Here is a 25352-nt window from a genome sequence, read left to right as displayed (position 1 = left end):
TCTGGTCCAAGTGGAGATAGAGCGAGTAGGTATCCAGTAGTGGAAGAATCGGGTCCAAGTGGAGGTAAGCGAGAAGGAATCCAGTAGTGGAAGATCGAGTCCAAGTGGAGACAGAGAGAGATGGAATCCAGTGGTGGAAAATCGAGTCCAAGTGGAGATAGAGAGAGATGGAATCCAGTAGTGGAAGATCGTGTTCATGGTGGAGATAGAGCGAAATGGGATCCAGTAAAAACTGAAAAAGAGAAGAAAAAGCCAGCAGAAAAACGAAAAATCTTTGAAGAAAGTTATCAATTGAGAAAAGATACATAATACAACTGATAATGAATAATATCCCCATAAAATTGAAGAGGAATAGTATGATTCAATGTGGGAAAGAATCGAATATTATATGGATAAATATATGGATATTATAATATAATATATGGATACTAGTAGAAGGTAATCAGATAGAAAGAGAAAAGGTAGGAAGATAAATAGATATAGAAAGAGAAATAAACATTTGAACATGCTGGATAGCTAGTGAAAAATCACAGGGAAAATAATGATAACAATGGGGAAGAAAAGAAGAGAAAGAAGGAATGTGCACAAATTGAGAAGAACTTATGAAACTGAACTATAGAATAAGAAATAGAACATCGTATTGTGATCTTGAATTAATCAAGGAGAGAAGAAGAAGAAAAGAAGAAGAAGAAGAAAAGAAAAAGAAAGAGAAGAAGAAGAAGAAGAAGAAAAGAAGAAGAAAAGAAGAAGAAAAGAAGAAGAAGAAAGAAGAAGAAGAAGAAGAAGAGAAGAAGAAGAAGACGAAGAAGAAGAAGAAGAATAGAAAAGAATAATAATCATCATCGCAAACAACAATATTCAAGTAATCATTATAATATAAGATCAAGAAGAGAAATTAGAAAGAAAAATAAGAAGTAGAGGAGACGATGGAGAAAGTGCTAGATTATTTTAGATGAGTTTTAAATAGGATTGAACGGTGAAGTGTGAAAAATATTATATAGTATTAGAAGTATAATTAACTATTAGGAGTTGCAATAACAATAAAAGTAGTAAATTGAGAACTGTAATATTTTAGTGATGAATGTCTAAGATAACATTAAATGAAACACAGCCCCTATATAAGCATATGAACAGACTACCCACCCCTCCGTTCTATCAATAATTCTTCACACATTTGCTTCTATTGCTCGAGCTGTGGCAACAGTAGGAGATATCATTATGTACAACAATATAGAAGAGATTACTATCTTTACCTATAGATTACATCCATATCTATAACGTATGTTAATCATCCAATTTATTTGAAATTCAGCATTTCGAAAATTATTAATTATGGAAATAATTTTGGTAAGAGATGTAATAATTATTAGTAAGAATAGAGATAATGATTCTCTAAGTACCCTCTGGAGTATAGTAGTTGATGCATTGAACGTAGTTTTGGGAATTAATATCAAGATAAATTATTAATCAGTATTAACAAATGTGGATCTCCTTAGTTTGAAATAATTGCCTCATACATAATCATAAATAGCAGTGGAAAGATTCATTTATAGAACAGAAAGCCAGCTCATGAAAAATGCCAAGGTATATCTATTGTGAAATGTTTAATACGAATTTCCTATTTTTGTAGTGAAGGGCACCTTAGTAATCGAATCCTGAAATGATTTAATTTACCTTTATTTTTTGAAGGTCGGTCATCCTCTCGACTGTGTGGACCCTCTTGGATCCTCCCTCGCCGATAGAGATCTTGATCCTCCCGTCCGATGACCAGACATTCCTATGCCCATGACGGTCGGCCGCAGCGTTGAGGATCTTGAGGCGCTCCGCAGTCAGATCCTCGCGAATGGTGACGCCGGAACCCTTCAGCTTCCTCTTAGCGTCGAAGATCATCTTCCTGGTCCGGTAGCTGCAGAGTCGAACTATGATGGGTCGGTCCTTGGGTTTAGCTTGCCCTTGTTGAGGTGGTTGACGCCTTCCAACGCGATGCGAGCGGTTGACATCCGCCAAAGTCACGGGCACGTTCAGCTTCTTGTTAAAGACATCGAGCGCCAGCAGGTCCGTGTCTTCTTTGTCACTCTCCGGGATCCCAAAAATACGTATAGAATGTCGGCGCCCATATTGCTCGAGGTCGTCGACCTTCAGGTGACAAGACACCTCCAGCTCACGAATTCTATCGTGCAGCTGTTTGTTCTCCTCCTTCAATGCCTGAAGTTCCTCGAAAATAGATTTCACAGCCATTGATACAGCACTGTGGACAGACTCTTCGATTTGCTGTCGAATAATGAGGAGGGTCTCTTCGGACAATGCTCCAGAAATAGCTGGCTTCGGAGCATTGACCTCATTCTTCGGTGTGCCTCTATTCGGTCGAACCATCGTGTACCGTGGTTACACTTTTATAGGCGAGAAGGTGAACTGAAGATTTAGGAATGTTTTTTCAAGATAAATAAAAAGAGTGTGAGTTAATCAAAAATATAATTTCACTATTGAATTAAGCTCGAGAAACTGAATAACTAGATGTATAATTTGAAGTGAATTGAACTGTATAACCCTACGAAATATCTGTTAGAAGACGGAGCCGAACTGACACACGTTTACTCACTCGACATAACCGACGAGAGAGAGCTTTGTTGGGGTGAGCTATAGATTCCGAATTGCTGTTTATATGAAATTCAATACCCTTCATTTTTGAAAAGACTTTTCTCAAAAACAAGTACTTATCTTGATACTCGCTCTTCATGTGCAAGTATATAGTTTTAAATCTCAACCCATTCTTTGAAAAAATTAAATTAAATAGTAAATTGGTCTTGCCACAACCTGAAGAGCCTATTATAAGGATCCTTGCATTATGTGGTAATAACTTACCATTTTTACACCATGTTGGCATTTCTTTCTCTCTTATAACATTGTCGAAATTTACTATCGGAATCATGTTAGTCACGTGTACAGCATGCGATCTGATAAGGAACTGATAAGTTATCAAGGAGGAAGAGATTGTGGGCTAGACACCACACACCATAGCTTATCACATCGGGATGCAAGCGCTCTCCCCTTTCAATGCACTGATAGAAGTTTCTCACCCGCACCCTCTCTCTCCCGCACCCTCTTCACGAGTACGCTTGAGCCTTAGCAAATAAAACTTCAGATTAAAATGAAACTGAGAAGCATTTTTTGATAGAGACGTATTATATTTACACCAAATCTTTGTCATATTTTTACACTGAATGGAATGTATTTGCAATAGATTAACAATAGATTATTTACAATAAATGTATGTGATATTTACAATAGATTATTTACAATAAATGTACGTGTTATTTACAATAGATTACAAAAGATTATTTTTCATCTAATAGTTGATCCTTACTAATATAACTAGGTGTTGAAAACCCAATCCATTTCACTAGCAGTCCTTTTTTATCACGTTTTAATATTTTTTCAATCAAATACACTTGTCTCTCCGATTCATTTAATTGTGTTTTTTTAATTTCTTCTGCATAAAACCTACCACTAATTACTTCTCCATTTAGATCTCGCAAGCTATATGTTACAGGTTGAGAAGGAAATATAGAATGAATTACAAAATACTCTGCGCTCCAGTTTATGTTATAAGATTTATCGAAAAGAACCCTTTTCTTTGAGATTCGTACAACATCTCCTAGCTTAAATTTCGGTTTTGAATTTTTCAATTTATATCGTCTATTGAATGCAGAATTCAATGACATTAAAACATGATTACGATCTTTTCTCCTCACATCTTCAGGTTTCATTCTAATGGATGAATGCATTGTTGCATTATAATCTCGAACTAAACTGTCTAGTTGTGATGACCAGTTTTTGGTTCCATGTTCAGTTAAATATCTATAAATTTTTGCTTTAAGTGTTCTATTAAACCTTTCAACTATGGAGGCTTTCTTATCAGTAAAAACATGATAATGTTTAATACTATATCTATCTAATAATGCTTTAACTTTTAAATTAAAGAATTCTGTTCCTTGATCTGTTTGGAACAGCTTAACTCCTTTATTTTTAGAAATAATTGGCTCGAGAGCGTTAAATACAGATTGGCTTGTCTTGTCTTTTAATGGTACACAATATGCAAATTTTGAAAAACAATTAATAACAGCTAAGATATATTTGTAACCCTTATTAAAAAGTGATAAACTTGTCATCTCAATGAGATCGGCTTGAAGCAAGTCTTTTTCACTTTTCAACTCATATTTGCGAGTGGGATAGTTCACACGCGGCACGCTATGAAGCTCTAAAGCTAACTTAGATCTAATAATATTCATGATATTTACAACAGACAAATCAAAATCAGTGGTGTTGGATGATTGTCATGGGACATACTGATCAATCACTTAGAGTGTTGAGACTATAATGACCGAAAGGGAGAGTATCAACACCATTCTCAGCAATATACCTCTTATCATCATAAGGGCTCAAACAGATTTTTGCACATTCAACCTGATACATGGTGTGATTATACGATCTTAACATATTAAATTTTTCTACATGTTCACTACGTTCAAACAATGATTTCATATATAAATTAAAATTAAGCTTTCTACATTTTACTCCGCTCTGTACACCCTTTGCTATACATTTATTTACAAGTTCTTTATTCTCGTTACAAACTAAATATGAGTAAAGTTTGGATCTAAGTCCGAGAAATCTATGGACAGGCTTTGACCCGGTCTCATCCTTGAACTTTCCTACAACTTTATTCCTCTCCATGGAAAAGCAAGGGTGGGAAGGTGGATAGTTAGAAGTATCGAAAAGGGACAAATTTTCTCTAATCAACTGATACACATCTTTGACTTTAAGGTTAGAAGAAAACTGTCGGTGTCAGTCATGCACAGTTCTATACGATCCCACGGTATAATTTTTTGTAATTTACAATAGAAAAAATCGTACATATGGAATTTACTCAACTCCAGTACACTGAAGCCGGAATAGACAGGCTTGTTCATTTTAAGTTCCAACTTACGAGAGAAAACCGCGATCACGTTCGGACTAATTATTTGCCAGCGTTTACATAGAGGGTTTGAAATGTACTTATCTAACCGTTTTTCATCCGTGATAATTTTAACATTCATTTGCTTACGACTACTCTGAATTGTCTTGCCAAAAATTAAGTTGCAACAGGCCTTAAAGAAGGATATTTCAAATTTATTTTTCGCGTTCTGTCTATTCCGGATATTGAAGTCGATGTAGCTTTTCAGCCAGGGAGATTGGGAAAAGCTAATGACGCGATGCACTTTCAATAATTTCAAACCGAGCTGGAGGTAGAGCTTTAAATTGACATAGTGAACAATGTACTTTTCACGGTTGAAAAGTGTGTTCATGAGCTTTTTGGTTCCAGTTTGACCGTTCTCATTTGTTTGGTAGTTCGACAGCAATTCGCGCGGCGGGGTTTGGTGGAGAGGGGCGAGGGGGAAGCTCGCATGCTTATCATGTAACTCTTGGGGGTACTTGAGATCGCATTCTATTATATACCCGGGTTTCTGAATTGCTGTCCAAATTCACGAAATCAAGGCTGGAAATTTCTTCCTCTGAGAGGAATTTGAAATTTCCAACAGGCAAGCTTCGGCTCATAGCTTCCAAGTATAAACTGTTTGCATCGATATAAAGCAGATAATTAGACGGTTTTGAAGGATCGTATGTTTCGGGTAGATGTTTGTTATTCGCCTCACAATAACGTTTACCGATAAATGAGACCCCGCCTCTTATTCCCGCCTCAAACATAAGATGCATGTCCGGATCTGTTAGTAATTCCAGTTCGACTTTAGTGTGTTTCAGCATGCAATTCCAGGTGAAGTGCGCGAGGTAAACAAAATGGGTCACATCGAGGCCGTATGAGCTAAAAAGCGTAGACCTCATGGATTCAAAAACTACTGCTAATAGCATTACGTCCAAACATAAATAAAAATCGTGATATTCACCCAGATTTTTCAGCTTGAATGTTGAGAACACTCTTTGCGCATGCTCATATTCTTCGCGAGACAGAGGTGTATCAGTTGAGTCGTTATGAAAACATTCGATGGGATGAAGCGATGTTTCCGCGAATTTTTCGGGACAGCTCATGTACGAGTAGGGATATACTCCTTTTTTCAACAAGAGCTGTCTGTGTTCGCGAGGTGGATCATCAAACACCGAAAATAATCGTTCGAACTTCTTTTCCATGTCTGTACTCTCTACCAAATTACGCACCAATACTTCCAAGGATTCAGACATAAACTTGTAGGAATCTAAAAATTTAATTTTGCCTACTGAAAGTGTCAAAAATCTCTCTGACGTATTTGCGATGCAGGAAATTTCTTTTTTACATTTACCGAGCGATTTTAGAATAAAATGCGAATCAAAACCGGAGAAATTAGAAAATAACACGATATGTACTCCGGAGTACGAGCTGTTAAATTACAAGAAACATGTGCCGCACACAAGTAATTACCGGTTTCATGCGCGTGGTGACGACATTTAATATCGCTGTCTAAAAACGGTTCAGCACAAAGCCCGCAGTTTACTGAATTTTGAAATTCACGCTCTTGACTCTCGGATAAAGCTTGCATCGGAATTTCTCGTTTCATATCCTCATACAAAATGTCACCGAGATCTGTAATTTCCTGAAGAAATTTCTCCATGATTTTTTCGTCTAAACTACTCGATCTATGGAGTACAGGTCCGTGAGCGATTTCCCCGTTAACATCGATAACAACGAAACAATACCCGCAGGGAATATGTCGCGCCGTTTTCTTTGTGTAACTACGAGTAATTTCATCAGAATCGGAATCATCATCATCATCATTATCGATATTAACAACGTCTGTTTCTAAATCCGCGTAAATGGTGTACTTTTTCTTCAACGTCGCGCCTAGTTTCTTGAATTTAATTGTCTCTCCGCGATTAGGATATGAAACGCGCTGAGATTCAAACTTGCAACAAAGTTCCACATGTTTCAACAAATTTGCTTTACCGTCTACATTTCGAGTTTTGTCTGATGTGAACCGGTGAAAACAGAAATTTCAAACATGTACTTGACCCTTGTGTTTTGAAAGGTGACAGAGAAGACAAGATTTTTCCCGTTCGCGGTATTTACTAAACAGAAATGAGTTTTTCCTGCATCGCCTTTTAGCATTAAAAGATTAATTTGGTGTTTACGAGTGCGGAAAATGCTTGTACGGAAGGGGAAAAACTTTTTGTTGTCATATGCGATGACGTGAATTGCAATGTCCGGATTGAGTATTTCAAATTTCTTAATATCGCGTGTCGTCACCGGGAAATTTACACCTCGCGTATTAAGTGTGTGAGCAAACTTGCTCAAATACTTTACAATTAAGTCTGAGTTCCTCGGCTTCTGATGGAAATACGCGAGCACTGACCATAAAAAGCATTTTTCGTCAGAGAGATTTTTCACATTTATAATACAATTTTTGTTTTTCAAAAACTGGGGTGTCTGAATGAAACTGGATGTGTATATAGGATTAAATTTAATCACGTTCACATCCAGTGATTCAATTTTCTTTAGCACCCATCCACTCCCATGTCTTACAAAATTTTCAAAAGATGAGAGGATTTTTCTCACAGCTAACATGAAATGCTCATTAAACTCTTCATAGTTCTCAAGCACATTTAGTGCTATGTTGGAGTAACTATGTAGATTTATTAGAGATGAGACAGAGTCACCAACCTGCTTGTCATCCATCACCACTAATTTATACAGCAAAACGTTGAGGACGATGAACCATTTTACATTCCCATCATAGCGTGCGGCATGTTCCCTAATTATATCGAAAACTCGACGTTTCGAGCTCTCGAGCACGCTGGTGATGTCGATATCCTCCTCATCGAGGCTGATGCGATGGCAAGCTGCTGCGGAATTGATACCACGTAGTCTGCGTTCCCTCGGCATGATTCTGAAAAAACAAAACAATCAGGATGAGATAGAGTACAACAACATGTTTAGTTGTGAATTGTCATTGGTAGAAGAAGGGTGTGTGAAAATGATATCTCAAGATCACATAATGTTGCATGAAAGATTAAGATTATTATCTTTTGATAAAAGATGGTTGAAATCTTCTCCGCATTTGTCCGCGGAAAACATGGCGAAAGAGGGATTTATATTCTCATCTCCACCAGACATTGTGCGATGTGTATTTTGTTCAATTTATTTGGGAAAATGGGAAGAAAGTGACATACCAGCAATAGAACATGCAAGGTACAGTCCAACTGTAGAAGGAAAGATAATATAACAATTGAAGAGGAGAATTACGATAATAATATTCTACGAGAATATGAAGAAAGATATTCAACTTTTAATTGTGTAGAAGATTCATCCGTCCAAGGAGAGTACTTTGAAAAACTACCTCCACACCATCTACATTGTGACTTTTGTAAATCATTACGCAATAAAGCAGAGTATTTTGCGAGAAATGGTTATTTCTTACATAAAAATGCATTCTATCTGCAATGTGTCTATTGTAAATATATTATCGGTGAACCAACTGAAAAAGTAATTCATTTACCGTTTTGTTTATACGATGAGTGTGAGAAAGAAGAGCGGGGCTTGGATGTTCCGGATATAGCATATTCTAAAGATAAATCGCATGCATGCAGTATATTGTAGAAGGTTTTTTCTCCTCCGAGGAGAAAACCTGTCCTCGGAGGAGAAAAATAGTCGTCGGAGGAGAAAACCTGTCCTCGGAGGAGAAAATAGTCATCGGAGGAGAAAACCTCTCCTCGGAGGACTATTTTCCTCCTCAGAGGATAAAATCAAAGTAAAAATGTACTTACATGTAGTGCTTGATGCTGCGTGAATCTCCTCGAGTGTAGATAGCAGGATACAGGTGTAGATAGCAGGATACAGGTGTAGATGATTATGCTATGATTGATTCCTCTCAGGTCAGCGTCCTATGATTCCTCTCAGCTGTGTTGTCTCGACGAGAGCTCAACTGGTTATGAGGTTCGGAACTCGAGTTGAGAGGTGAGAAAATGCTGTGAAAACAATGAAATATTTAATAACTGAATCGAGAATGCTATTCCTCTATGTTGTGAAATATTTAATAACTGAATCGAGAATGCTATTCCCCTATGGTGTGAAATATTTATTAGAAATAGAGTGCTATAAAGTACAATAAATTATCGCTAGAGTGTGCTTTTCATAATAATAATAATAATAAGCTGGAGCAAGGTACTCTGTTAGTTGTGATCTTCTCTTTGCTGATACAACATCAAGCTAGTGTACTGAGATGGATAATGTGTTTGGTGTGGAGAACAAGTCTTCAGATTTGTTCGTTCAATTCATTATAGATAGACATTTTAATCAATTAAGTGAATACCATTCTGTTCCTTTAGAAAAAATGAGATATCAATATAAATTAAGTGAACTCTTGGACACGCACCTAGATATATTGGCACAGTTAGCAGAAAAAGGATGGACAAATCTACAATATTTAACTTTTGTGAGAGACTATGAAAAATTAGGAGTTTGGCATAGTGATAGCTATAATCATATTCTTGTTTGTGATTTATACGGTTCATCATATGATAAATTCTGGGGCGATGGTGACTTCCCCGATTCGTGGAGATGTCCGTGCGCCCATCTTAAAGACTCTATCGATAAAATTAAAAAAGTTATAATAGAAAACAATGCTCATTTAACAGAAGAACAATTAAATCAAGTTATCTGGAATTTTTTTCGAGATTCTGCAGATGAGACAGGCTTAGAACAGGATTGACAAAGAAAGATCAAAATCAAGTATGTGTGCAATATTGTAAATAAATGAAATGCAACAACTTTGCTACAGTTAAAATATTAAAATGTCATATTGATGATAGAAAACGCTGACAAGATTCATGTTTGAAAAATGAGATGCTCTTACTTTGATGTTGAAGGATCTAACATTGATTAACAAAATTAGAATCATGGGTTTTATTGGGGATTTCTAGCAATGTCTCATGCTAAGTTCTAGACGAGATTTTTTTTTCGTCTTCTAACACATGGATGCTATTCGAAAAATGATCGTGTGTGGCATACTTACAATCTGATAACGATCTGGAAACACGTGTTGTTGTTGGGGGAGAAATTCGAATTTTTTCGCCTTGTGGCACGCTCTCGCTCGCACGTGTCTGGAACAGAGAGAGAGAAACGAATGCTATATAAACACGAGCGATGAGAGGAAAATCACCATTTACATCAGAGACAACAGAGACTTCACACACACACACGAGATGAGTTCGCCGTCCTTTATCCTGCCGGATAGCCCGCCTCCGCAGCATGTGCTAAACTACTGGCAGCGCAAAGCTGCCGAGTCCTGTGCCAGCTCTTCTGCTGCTGCCGCCTCCGCTCCTGCCTCCACTGCAGCCGCTCCACACCGTCCGACATCACCAGGGGGCGAGATGGTGATTCCGGACAGCCCCATCCAACGCTTGCGTCCAGCAGCTACGTGGGCTCCGCGGCGTGCTGTGTTGACGACGCTGTCGAACAACATCAGGCAGAGGCAGGCGAAGAGGAAACTCGACTTCGAGGAGGGTGAAGTCAGCGGCGAAGAGGATAGCGTGCTCCCTCAATCAAAGGTTAGTTTCAACAAATATTATTAACTTGTGTATGCACAGATTTTTTTTTCTGTGATTGATTGATAAAAAATCTGTGCACATACGAGTCTTTGATTATTTGATATGAATATTATTTGATCTGAATATTATTTGAACTGATTAGAATGCAAGCAATATTTCCTCGAACTGATTAGAAATGGTATTATGAGATATTATCGTTTGAAGTATTCAATCATGCATAAATGTCACCAATATTATTTGAAGTGGTTGGAATGTAAAGGAAATTACGAACCGAATTGATGCTAAGGAAATATTATTTGAACTGCTTAGATATTATTATTTAAAGTAGCCAATCATGCAACAATGTTACCAATATTATTTGAAGTGGTTGGAATGTAAAGGAAATTACGAACCGAATTGATGCTAAGGAAATATTATTTGAACTGCTTAGATATTATTATTATTTAAAGTAGCCAATCATGCAACAATGTTACCAATATTATTTGAAGTGGTTGGAATGTAAAGGAAATTACGAACCGAATTGATGCTAAGGAAATATTATTCGAACTGCTTAGATATTATTATTTAAAGTAGCCAATCATGCAACAATGTTACCAATATTATTTGAAGTGCTTGGAATGTAAAGGAAATTACGAACCGAATTGATGCTAAGGAAATATTATTTGAACTGCTTAGATATTATTATTATTTAAAGTAGCCACTCATGCATAAATGTCACCAATATTATTTGAAGTGCTTGGAATGTAAAGGAAATTACGAACCGAATTGATGCTAAGGAAATATTATTTGAACTGCTTAGATATTATTATTATTTAAAGTAGCCAATCATGCAACATTGTTACCAATATTATTTGAAGTGCTTGGAATGTAAAGGAAATTACGAACCGAATTGATGCTAAGGAAATATTATTTGAACTGATTAGATATTATTGTTAAAAGTACTCGATCATGCAACAATGATATTTCAATAACTGATATTACTCACTTTATGCAGAGAATTCGATGATAATCTGATGTAGAGATCTGAAACAAATAAGACACTAATCAAATATTTTTCAACAGAAACGTATGCTGGATGAGGACTCCTCTCTCGTACCCTTAATAAAGGAGGCTGAATTGGGCTTTGTAGAACTCGTTAACAAACCACTACCCAAGCCATGGGTCCCGTTGCGCGAGTTAGAGGAGGATCAACCATACCGCATCGTGTCCGCGAGGGAGCACACAAACCAGCACGGCCGACGCATAATTTTAAAAATAATCAATGCAGGAAGCAAATGCGAGGTGTATCTACCTCAAAGATTCGCTTCCTGCATTGATGCGGGAAAAATTCAGCAATTCAACGAAACGTGTAAAAATTATGTGTTAGTAGTTACGCATAAGTGCCCAAATTGGACAGATATAAAAATTGTTAAAGCTTAACAATTTTTATATCTGTATACAATTTGGACACTTATGTGTTACGAATTGTATAGATGTATGTGAATAGATGAATAGATCAATAAAATGTGTGTATATTTGATAAAAAATTGTTTTCAATTCTTACCTGTTGTTGTTGACGATGTTGATAAGTTTGTAATGAATATCACACAGTGAAGAAGAAATGCTTCAGCTGCTCTGTTGTGAATGATAATTTAAATAAGGTGAGCCCGTCTTTTATAGTTTGTTGTGAGCATGCTCAGTAGACTCAGCGCTAGAGGTAAGCGCTGGCAGCTTCTCGCCCCCTCCTTCTCGTGCTCCCACAGATGTGGGTGGCCCAGCATCATTTCTTCCCTTTTCAAATCACATTCACCTTTCAGATTTGAAATAATATTCTTATCATTCAAGCAATGTATCATTTCAATCTGACAGTATAGCATTAGATGTAGAAATATGAATTCACTTCCAACTCATTGGTTGAACATTAAACCAAATCAAGTTGATGTATTGATTAATTAATTAACCTCAGTTAATGTTCAACCATTGAGTTGAAAGGTAATGAAAAATGGTATGTAGGAGAAAAAAGCAGAGTTCGAGGAAACGGGGTAAAGGAATCTTGAGTTCAGCGGCAAGAGTTTTTAAAGGTTTGGCAGGTAATGTAACATCAACTATTCTAAATAAGGTAATTGATAACCTTGGGGAAGAATATCATATTCCCGGATACGAGTGGTGTGGCCCGGGCACAAAGGTTAATGAAAGGTTAAAGAGAGGTGATCAAGGCATAAATTCGTTAGATAAAGCTTGCAAGGCCCACGATATAGCCTATACTCAAAATAGTGATAATAAAACTCGGGCGGTAGCTGACAGGGCTCTAGCGAACGCTGCATGGGACATTTTCAAAAATCCTCAAACACCCCTTGCCGAGAAAGCACTTAGCTATCTTGTTACAAACGTTATGAAAGCTAAAGCGGCGTTTGGTGGGACTTTGAGAAAGAAGAAGAAGAAGAAGGGGGAGAGGAGAAGTTATAGTAACGATATTAGACGCAAAGCTATAGCTCAGTTGAAAAAGCATATTGCAGGAAAAGGATATTTTTTGAAGCCTTTTCCTAAAAGTGGTGGTAGACTTCTACCCCCACCCCCACCAGCATCATATGGAGTGAGTTTATTCCCTCAAGTTAAGAAACGTAGAACAACGAAGAAGAGTAGGAAGAAGAAGAAGAAGAAGACATGAATATTGAAGGAGAATTGAGTAATTATGATTTGATTGATTGGTTGAAATTATTACAGATTCGGTTAAGAGGCATATATATGCTAGATGCATTACCCAAAAAAATTCTAAAAAACGAGAATGCCATTGTGAATTTAGCAAGGGAAAGCGAGGATGGGACACACTGGGTAGCATATAAGAAAATTGGTTCTAATGTTTGGTATTTTGATCCGATTGGAAATTTACAACCTCCATACGAATTGGACAAATATTGGAAAAAAGAAAATGGAGTAAATATATTTTATAATGTAGAGCATATGCAACCATTAAATAGCGATTTTTGTGGTCATCTTACATTATTGTTTCTTGCAAATCAGTTGTAATTAAGTGATTGTGGTGAACACACAAGATGGTGGTTATTACATTACGATCTAACACAAGTGATCTCTATGAACATTTACAAGAAATTATAGAATTGGATAAAAATCGCGAATGGGAAATTGGATTGATTAATTTTTCCAGTTACAATAGTATTGCAAACATTAACAAAGGAACAAATTCCAGCTTCAAATATGGTGATAGATTAATCGAGTTGGATACTGGTGCATATGAAGTTGAGGATATTATAAAATCTTTAAAGAATAAATTGAATATTGATGACAAGAAGAATAAACTTATTATACGTGCAAACGTAAATACTATGAAGATTGAAATTCATTCTGATAAAGCCATTGATTTAACACGTTCTGATTCGATTGCTAAGATACTTGGTTTTGATAATGTTGTTTTGCAGCCAAATAAATGGCATTATTCCAAACATTTGGTTAACATAACAAGCGTTGACAGTATTCTTGTTGAGTGTAATTTAGCTTGCGGCAGTTACTCTGAGGGAAAACAAAAACATGTAATCTACGAATTTTTACCAAAGGTTCCTAGCGGTTATTTAATAAACGAAGTACCATCACCGATTATTTATGTACCTTTGAATACGCATCGAATTCAAACTATTAATGTAAAGGTAACGGACCAGAACGGATCGTTTATTGATTTCCGCGGAGATACAATTACAATTAGGTTGCACATACGTGAAAAGTAATGGGTTATCTTATTTTCAACCCACGTTCGAATAAGACCAATCAAGTCATTAGAGAAAGGAACGCGATAGCGACAACACCTAAAAACAAACGTGCTTTGTCGGCTAAGAGCGCGAGAATATTAGAAAAGTTGGGTATTATAGTCGATTGGCGACATGTTAGGCGGGGGAGCGGCAGCAATTAGTGAAATTCTGGATGTGGAGACAGACCTTCAGTTTTATAATGATATTACTAAATTCCAATTTCACACTCATACAGTTTATTCGGGACAGGAAATAAAAAACTCTGACGAAGCACGTATTGGCATAAATTCTTTAGATGTCTATTCTTTACCTTGTAAATCATTCATATTGATTGAGGGAACAGTTAACTGTACAAAACCGGGAAAAGACCCAGCCGATACACCAGTTGCAGCAGACTATAAATTAAGCAGTAACATAATCGGTAACCTTTTTGACGAAATACGATATGAATTAGCAGGTCAGCAAATTTCTAAATCAAGATTGATTGGATTAACATCCACAATTAAAGCTATATTGGTGAAAAATACTCTCGATAAAAACACATATCACTTGGCTGGTTTTGACAGAGCAGGATATGAGCTAACGGATAATACATTCACTTTCTGTGTTCCGCTGAAATTAATCCTCCCGTTTTTTGAAGATTTTCAAAGAATAATTTTAAATTTGAAACAGGAACTCGTCTTATTGAGGTCACCGACAGATCTAAATTGTGTTGAGTCTCAAAGCGGAACAAACGTTAGTGTGAAAATTACAAAACTGCAATGGCGCATGCCCTACATAACTTTAGAAGATCATGTAAGACTGAAATTTTTGAGACTGCTCGATGCTGACACTCCACTGAAATTAGGTTTCCGCCATTGGGAAATTTGTGAATTACCAAATTTGCAAAATTCACTTAACCATTCTTGGGCAGTTCGTACCACATCGAGTTTTGATAGTCCAAAATACGTTATAATTGCATTTCAAACTGATCGTAAGAATAAAATAAAAAAATCAATATCTAATTTCGATAGCTGCGGTATTTACAATGTTAAAGTATATTTGAACAGTGAGTATTATCCATATGAAAATCTGCTAGGTAAGAAGGAGGTTTTATACCGGATGTTCTTGGATTTCGCGCCCTCGTATTATAATCATTCAATCAATAGCGAACTCGGAACAGAAATCGATTTTAAAACATTTTGTGAATCAACACCACTGATTGTTGTAGATTGTTCACACCAACCAAGTCATTTGAAATCATCGACAGATGTTCGTATTGAAATGGAATTTAAAAGTGCAGTACCTGCAAATACTTCCGCGTATTGCGTTTTAATTAGCGATCGTGTGATGGAATACACACCTCTCACGAGTATGGTGAAAGAAGTTCAGTAATTTGTTGATAGAGTGCATCACTGCAGGTTATATAAGGTGTGTACTGCGACAAATGTAAGCCATTATCAGTTTCACCTTTGAACAGCCAACATGTCCTATTCTTTGTGTTCTGATATTTTGGACAAGCCACAAACTCGCTCTATTGGTATTCAGTGCGATCTTGATAGTTTCTATTATGAAGCAAGGTGCAGTACGCCGAAGCCGCTGGAGGTGGAGGAGGAGGAGGGGAGAGACGCAGGATTACCGAACCCGCTGCAGGTGGAGGAGGACAAAGGAGGATTTGAGGAATCCGCCGCCGCCGCCGCTGAGGGGAGAGACAAAGCCCGCGAAGAGAAAGAAGGTCAAGCGAGTGCTTAAATTGCTACGGTTGATCTTCACTGGTTTAAACAAGATTGTAATCAAATTATTGTGAAAGAACTTGCCATAATTGATCAGTTTAATAATTATATTGTGTTCCATTTCAAATCGCCATTTGCAAAGACAGAATTGAGTGCAAAATTGTATAACGATGTAACATGGTTAGAACGTCACTATCATAAAATAAAATGGGAAGATGGAGATTTAGAATACAGTGAGTCATTAATACGTGATTACCTTGCAGCTTATGAGAAAATTTTCACAAAAGGAACTGAGAAAGCAAAGTTTTTAAGAAGATTGCATAGCAACGTACAATGCATACCAGAGGATTTTCCAAAACCTGATTTCAGCTTTTTCACTAGTTCATGGTGTTATGCTGCATGCAACATTCATAAAAATAAACCACATTCTCGCTGTGCGTTATTCTCTGCTCAACATTATAATTCTTTGTTGTTTAAAAATATGTATCAAACAAATAATTTCTTGTGCGAAAACAATCGAATGCAAAGTATGAAAATGGCTCCAATGTACACAAATTCACAGAAAAGAAACTTTGCTCGTTATGGATTCTTCTACAACGGAAAGGATCTACAGTGTGTTTATTGCCTGCATGCATTGAGACTGCATAAAGCGCGTACATGTTGTCTATCGTCAATTGATGAAGAAAGACCGCTTAATTACTCTATAATAGTTCCTGCCTACACTTAGTTTTCTTCATTCGCTCAACAACATGGATCCGAGAAAGTGGTTGGCTCCCGACAACGAATTGGAAGTGAGGTTAAAAAACTGTATTGATTGGTACGATGAGTGTGAAAGTGCAATTAGGAAATCAACTCCTGAAAATTATAATTTGGCGAAGCAATTGAAAGACATTTTTCTAAGCACGGTGAATTTAAATGATATAAGAGACTATCTATGTTATTATCGTCCTCATAATTTATGTATAGATAAGCTAATTAGAATTGAAGATGAAGTTATGTATTGTTGTAGTGAAATGTGTAAATAAACGTTTTCTGCCTTCAAACGATTTTTCATTCCGATATCCCATTCACGTTTTTTAGTTTAGTTGCTGCTTAGAGCTAGAGCAGACACCACGTGTGGGGTAATCTTCAGTGCACGAGCGCCTATAACACGTGCATCTCATCAATTTAGAGCTAGAGCAGACAGCACGTGTGGGGTAATCTTTAGTGCATGTGCGCCTATAACACGTGCATCTCATCAATTTAGAATTCTTTCCCCCTCATTCGAGTCACGTCAAACATCTGCGAGATGCAGTGTTATGGTTTTTCAAAATTCAAAACATTATCTCGTCTCTTGATGTCAATTTCATTTAATGAATTTGATTCAATTGCGAAGAATATTAAATTTTCAACAGGATGTCAAGATGTTGATTTACCGTTAACAAAAACAGAAAATGTACACTTTTCGATTCTATCTGAGATTTTCGAACTGCTCAATATTCTAGACAGCGGTCATCTACATTATGATTGTACAAATGATTCGTCATTATCTGTTGTTAAAAATTCCGATGAACTTTGGAAATGCTTGTACGATATTGCAGATAAAAAATGTAAAAGAACGTAGAGATTTATAGCATTAGATGAGAGAGAATTTCTCAATTCAATTAGATATAGAGAGAGTCATTGACCTCACTTTGGATTAGAGTAATATGGATTCACTTTAATCTGTCACCAAGGGAATTTTTCCCTCTCATCTATACTGGGAGAGAATTTCTCAATTGATTCTTATCTCCTTTCCTTTCGGAAAGGGTGCGGGAAAGAGATGGCACGAGTAAAAGAAGGAGATCTCTATCTCTTGAACCTGTCATCATAGTAGAGTGAAATGGATTCACTTCAATTTGTCAGTATAGCATTAGATGTAGAAATATGAATTCACTTTAATTTGACACCAAAGGAATTTTTCCCTCTCATCTATACTGGGAGAGAATTTCTCAATTGATTCTTATCTCCTTTCCTTTCGGAAAGGGTGCGGGAAAGAGATGGCACGAGTAAAAGAAGGAGATCTCTATCTCTTGAACCTGTCATCATAGTAGAGTGAAATGGATTCACTTCAATTTGTCAGTATAGCATTAGATGTAGAAATATGAATTCACTTTAATTTGACACCAAAGGAATTTTTCCCTCTCAAAGAGATTTTTTCCCCACATCTATCATTCACCTCAATCTGTCAGCATAGCATTAGATGTAGAAATATGGATTCACTTCAATTTGACAGTAGAGAGAGAGGGAATTTTTCCTCCTAAAAGGTAAATTTTTTTTCCCTCACCTGGAGAGAGAGAGAGAGAGATATCTTACCCCCCTCACCTCCACTGGACAGGGGGAAGGGGAAATCTATTTTTAGAAAGAGAGAGAAAGATATATCTCCCTCTCTCTCTATCCCCCTCACCTCTACTGGACAGGGGGAAGGGGAAATCTATTTTTAGAAAGAGAGAGAAAGATATATCTCCCTCTCTCTCTATCCCCCTCACCACCACTGGACAGGGGGAAGGGGAAATCTATTTTTAGAAAGAGAGAGAAAGATATATCACCCTCTCTCTCTCTATCCCCCTCACCTCCACTGGACAGGGGGAAGGGGAAATCTATTTTTAGAACACCCCCCGCCCTACAGGCGGGGGGAAGGGGAGGAGGGATGGACGAGGGGGGAGAGGGGGGAGGGGGATTTCGAGCAAAAAAGTCCGTCCATCCCCACAATCCTTCTCTACTCACAATGGTTCCAGCCGTCATTGTAGGTGACAAAGAGGGCATTTTTATCTCCTGTCCAAGGACTGTAAACATGTCAAAACACAAATTACTTTCAAGCTAGGATGTTTTGCAGTTTGCATTGTCGACTATTATTGAATTCTGAACTATTTGATGAATACTATATTAGAGAGTGATAGAGAAAAGAAAGCATAAGAAGATACCCCATGGCTTGTAGAATTCATTCAATGTTTGGAAGTTTTGTATCAAATATTGTGTTGATCCTGTATTATATTGTGTTGGTCCTGTATCATTTTGTGAATCATGGAAAAGATTTATTTATTAGGTTAGCACAAACAATACAATGATCGGAAAAGAAAAAAAACAGGCTATTGCCCAAAACTTTTTTAATTTCCTAATTTAGAATTGAAATATAGCATAAATAGATATCCCATGGTATAGGGTGTTTATGTTGAAATGTTCAATGACAACTCAAGCCGATAGCCCTAGTAGTACTTATTTTACATGAAGCTACTGTATGTGACGCTGGTAGTCTCTCAGCAGCAGTATGACAGTATGAGAGACTACCAGCGTAACATAGCTCCACAAGACAGAACTACCCTAGGACTATCGGCTTGAGTTAACAGTAAAATTTAAAATATTAACTAGGCTACCTATACCATAGGATATCTTATTATGCTATATTTTATCTATGTTATTTTTCCCATGGGTTCTAATGCTATTCCCACTTGGCTCGGCCAAGCAAGAATGATTAGTCCTTATTCGCATTGTACCGGTGACGCTCATTGATATTGTGAGGATCCTGCTTTATAATATACTTTAAAAATACCTCTTCACAAATCACTCTCTATCTTATTTAAGTAAATCTTGACAAAAATTTCAATATTCATTTATGAGCATAGGAGCAACAGAATCTTTCAGACATAGCTCTTGAAACCTAATAAGTAAGTCTCAACTATGTTGTAATTTTATTAAACTTAATAAAACCTGATCCCATTTCTTATAGAATAGGATACATCGGAATGTATAATTATATTTTTAAAATTGAGTAACATAAGCTAAAGTTCTATTTGAAGACTTTGTAGAATAAGAATAGTATGCTTGTTCAATTTGATTACGGTGCAGAATAATGTGTTAAGTTACTTTACATTGTTAACTCAATGTTTGGAAAATAATGAAAGTCTTGTGCCAAAGACCTGAATAAGGCAATTTGAGCTCAATTATTTTTACTTGCTTCAGTATTTAGATTTTATTTCTTCAGTAGTCTTACAAATAAAATTGTTTGACCTCATCACCTTGAAGCAATAACTTGGAGGTTATGCATGTAAAGGGCAATGTAACCAAGTGTTTTCAATGATAATTAATATATAAACTCACCATTTAATAACTGCGAAGTGTGAAAGCATAATCTCTGTCTGATATTTACAGGATTAACTACAGTTTGTTTGAAAACTGTTGAAAAATATTTGTTTGTAAGGAAACCACGACTTAACCTTACTACTGCCGCCATGGTTTCGTTTTGTGAAAGAAACAGAGCATGCTCACTCACTCTTTATGACAGCTGTCTGATTAGAAATAAAAATGACTACAAATCTACAGAAAATGGTAATTTGATTCAGAATACCATTCTAGAATGTAAGTTTAAAGGATGAATAAATATATGGGTTCTCCAGGTAGAGATAATTTTAGAATTCAATTATCAAAAACAGAAAATTAGAGTTGTTTCCAAACTGCCATGTTGGTAGCGCTGTAACCGCTAACCAGCACTGAGTTTTGAATTTTGAATGCTTCAAAAGCCCAAAAATTCTTCAACTAATCATTTTGAATAACAACCCCGAGGATTTATAAATTACATAATTTGAACAAGTTTGTAAATCAAACATCATTATGAGTTTGCAGTTACCTTATCAGTATGATTGGGTAATCAATCTTAATCAATAAAAGCTACTCTTTTTAAAATTTGAGCAATTTTTCCAACATGCATTGAATCAAACATCACTAATTTTATTTCATCGTTGATCTTTATCTATTCAATTCACTCATAGACTTTAATGACTGTGACACTTCTTGTGTTGACAAAGACTCAGATGATTTTAATTACATCAGCATAAAACTATGTAATAGGCTGCCATTGAATGCTAGACATATTACTTTCAGGAGGTTCAAATGTATAAATGCAAAAGTGGTTAAGAAGTCCAAGCCACTTTATTCACTACAGGAGTGGCATGACATGATCCTGAGTGGTTTCAACTTTGAATAATATGACTTGTCTTTAATACTGTTGTCTGTCTTTATATCACTATATCTTTAGGGTTGTGTGGTAGAGAGGACCAGGAGTCCTAACTCCACCCTAATAAAGGCAATTAATCAATCAATCTGTATATCAAATATTGTCTGTCTTCCTTACTTGTGTGATTTGAAACTGTACCTAATCTGACAGAATACCTTGACAAATAAATTATATTCTATTCAAAGAATTTGAGACTCATTGTTTGATTTAATTCTTAATTTTCAATGGATGTATTTGAATACAGTAGAATTAATGTTGTTGCTTTTTTATATTATCCGTTTTCCTTATAAAAAACATGAGTGCTTTCCATACTCAACCAATGTTGAAAGCGAGTGAATCTCACTGATAACTATGAATCTCACTAATATAGGCTGATAACTATTATAAGAAACAGTCAGAAAAGATACTACAGTTGAAAATATATTTCAAAAGTTTCCCTTGAGGTCCAATTATTAAGCAACGACTCTATCCATTAGGGATGGGTATCGAAAGACAAAACATCGATGTTTTTTTCACCTTAACATCGATAAGTGAAAAACATCGATGCTTTAAACATCAACGCATCGCCGTACATTTACGGATGATACTACGAAGACTATTATACAGAGTATTTCAGAAGTAGTATAGAATATTCTAGGGTATTGTTCCTGGATGATAGGAGATTACAAATATTGTATTTAAAGTGTCCAAAACTCAGCAGTTATCCTTATAGCTACCATTTCCTTTTTTTCACTTAGGAATTTTTATCTCAAAATTAAATAATTTTGAACAAATAAATACTCAAAAGCATCAGAAACGATGAATGAATAGATTTTTATTAGTATTAATAAAGTGAAAATGATACAATGTACAGTGTAAGTCTTTACACTATGTAAAGTCTTTACACTTATTCTTGATAAAAATGATAAAACGGGGCGAAATCAATTTGATTGAAACCACAACACTTCTGTTAATAAGCTTACATAGTATTAGTTTATTATTTTGTATAGATATAACTCAATTATTTTGGAAGTTGATTGATTCATTGGTATATTTTTTCATAATCTCGAAATACATAATAGTACAAAACAACTTCTAAAGTGACTACAATTTTATCTGGAGCTATTGTTCCAATATTTTAACAGTTACTAACTGGATTACAGCAATTTTGGACTTGTGGTATTCAAGTTACAGTCTTTCGAATAATTGAAGTCAGGTTGTGACTAGAAAGATACATCAACTCTATTATAGGCAGTTTACAAGATTTGTCATCTTCATAGTTAAGTCAGAAACCTCTCGGGATATCCTTGAAGATTCTGTCTGGAATTTCATGCTAAGCTGATTTTAGCAATCATTGTTACTCATATCGAGTTGATAGTTTTATTTAGGTAATGGAAATGATTGAAGTTTTTATATATGGATATCTACAATCCTTACAATACGAGGACCTCTATTCCAGAGCAAGATTAATTGGTGTTAAACGTAGGTTGAGGAAAGCACTTGTAATAAGGAAAAACTGTTTCTTCCTAAGAAACGAAGAATCCGACCTCTTATTTAATTCTAAATAAGTATCTAACCTTGACAAGAGCTACAGAAGTTATGTAAATCTTCAAGAGTATCCAACAGTCTCATATGAAAATACAGAGAGCCTAAATGAAAAATTAATTTTAGTTGGGAAAAACATCGGATGACCGATGTCTAGGTGAAAACATCGATAAGTGAAAAACATCGAACAGTAAACATCGATGTTTGATTTTGAAACATCGATGTATCGATACCCATCCCTACTATCCATTGACTTCAGTTAGTCTATTACTGTACATTAATATTATTGTAGGCTATAGTCGACATAATAATATAATAAATATTATAGTCATATAGAGCATATTGTAGTCAGCATATTATATTAGGTGGACTATAGCCTACAATAATAAACAGTAAAAGATAACAGCCGTGAATACATGGAGGCTGAAGTCGCCACTTGGAAATTGAAACTTGACGCCACTGCAATTAAAATCTTTACCTCAAGACTGTCAAATCATTAATATCATAAAACTCTTCAATGTTGTTTTGCATCACAAACTGCTTTATTATCAAATCACTTTTTGCTATTAGAAAAAACGACTAGCAGTCAGAGTTTTTACAATAAATGAATTAATCACTCTCTGTGACAACGAGATCTTTCAAATTATTGTCAAAAACCACAGATTGAAATTGATAGTTGGAAAGACCGGTTTCGGTTGTTACACCATTGTCAATCTCAAACAGAGTTCACCAGAGATTGACAATGCTGTAACAACCGAAACCGGTATTTCCAACTATCAATAAATCTGTGGTTTTTGACAATTTCTTAGTATTTTTATTCAATATGAATAATTATCACAATATCAGCTTCTCAACTACACAAAAAGTGGATTATTAAATAGTATTATTTTCTCTATGCCATCACCACCATACGAATTGCAGTGGTGATCTCAACGCTTTGAATTTTTTTTCAATAATAAGTATCTACTCACATGATTGTAGCAGCACATCTATCCATTTCCAGTAAAGGATCTCCACCAGAGTATACATACAGCTCATGTCCTTTCAAGGCGAACGCGCCCACATCAGCAGACGAAGAAAAAATGAAACCTGTACATGCAGACGTGAGCAGACATATGGAGACAGACAGACGTCTGTGTATTTTCAAACACATGAGGACGGATTTTTAGCCTTTACTCTGCTGCAATTTCAACCTTTTTGTCGTCACTGAATCCATATAACCATAGAGAAACAATAGCGTAAGTAAATATCCCATGGTATAGGGCGTTTATGTCGCAACTTTTACTGTTATCTCAAGCCGATTATTATCGATTACTGTTGATTTTTGGCGGGGTGAGAGTGTATGAACGGCACAATATGAGAGACTACCAGCGTTACACACTACACAGCATTACGGGAAAGAGCTACGTTGACTATGGGCTCGAGATAGCAGCAACAGTTGCGACATAAACACCCTATACCATGGGATATCCACTTACGCTATTGTTTCTCTATGATATAACCCTCAATACTATAATATGTTTGTCATCACTGAATCCTCAAACATCAGATAACTCCTTATAAAAGTCTCAGGACCAAGCCAAACAAAGTGATTCTTTTTTCAGGTGTTTTCAGATGAGTCGACAGGACATTAAGCTCTCTGATTGGCTGATTGTTTTGGCGTTCGGGAATCAGCTGATAATCAGCCAATTGGAGAGCTTCCTGATCTGCCGTCTAGTCTGAAAACGCCTGCAAAAAACACGCCTAGTATGGTCTCACCCTTATGCATACCATTGTGATTCGCATGATGGCGACAGTAGCTGGAGAATTTCTAACTTCATAGATGGATTCTCACTCATGTGAGAAAATCAGTGAACGTGTCTTGTATAGTGAGAATATTATTTCCAAGAGATTTAATGAGACTATTCATATTGGTAGCCTAGAGTGTGAATATTACTCTCAAGAGTTCTAATGGGACTATTCAGATTGGTAGCCTACAATGAGAATATTATTCAAGAGATTTAATGGGACTATTCAAACTAGTACATTGAGAATATTATTATCACGAGTTCTAATGGGACAATTTATACTTGCTCGGCCTAGCAACATGAGAATTGTCCAATCAGAACTCATAGAGATTACGTTCTCACTGTACTAGAAAAGTTCACTCAAATTATTGTCGAAATCATTTCTCTCTCTCTTAGTGATGTGCTCAAGGATTTAAAATATATATTTCTCTTTGTTGTAGCTTAGACACTGTGTATCTTTGTAAATATTTGAAAATCGCTTACTTTTTGTGATGGGATAAAGCTGATTTTTTCAATTTTCTACTCACATGAAGCAACCCTACCCTAATCAATGGACTTCTTCCAGGCCCTTTCAAATATATAGCAACTCCAATAACGTATATTATATTTCAAGTTTATAAAATAGAATTATAGTACCCTTTAAAATTGAAAAAATATATAAAAAAACAAGAATACAAATTGTAACATAACTTGTAATTCTATTCTTGTTTTTTATTTTTCAATTTTGAAGGGTACTATAATTTATTCTATTTTATTATCTATTTTAAATAAAAGTAAGTAGCCCTGAATTCATACTTAAAAAATATATATTTCAAGTATAAATCCTCTGCAAAGAATAGGCGTCCAGCCCCCACAGAATTCCCCATGTCCTACTATAGAAGCAGATTCAGTCAAGTTTCTGTTGTATCTGAAATACAACAATGGGTTTGGTAAGGTTGCTATAAATCAAAGGTAACAGCCACAATTGAAAAATATCACAGTTTTTATT

General features: G+C 35.9%; 1 pseudogene; it reads right to left on the bottom strand.

The window, feature by feature from the left end:
• LOC120355176 overlaps window positions 1-20316 on the bottom strand; it is a 64184-nt pseudogene extending 43868 nt beyond the window's left edge.
• Between the last annotated feature and the right edge of the window lie 5036 nt (window positions 20317-25352).

The sequence above is a fragment of the Nilaparvata lugens genome, chromosome Y, assembly GCF_014356525.2.
Source record: "Nilaparvata lugens isolate BPH chromosome Y, ASM1435652v1, whole genome shotgun sequence".
NCBI lineage: Eukaryota > Metazoa > Arthropoda > Insecta > Hemiptera > Delphacidae > Nilaparvata > Nilaparvata lugens.
The sequence above is the reverse complement of the archived record's forward strand: the minus strand, read 5'-3'. Positions and strand labels throughout refer to the sequence as shown.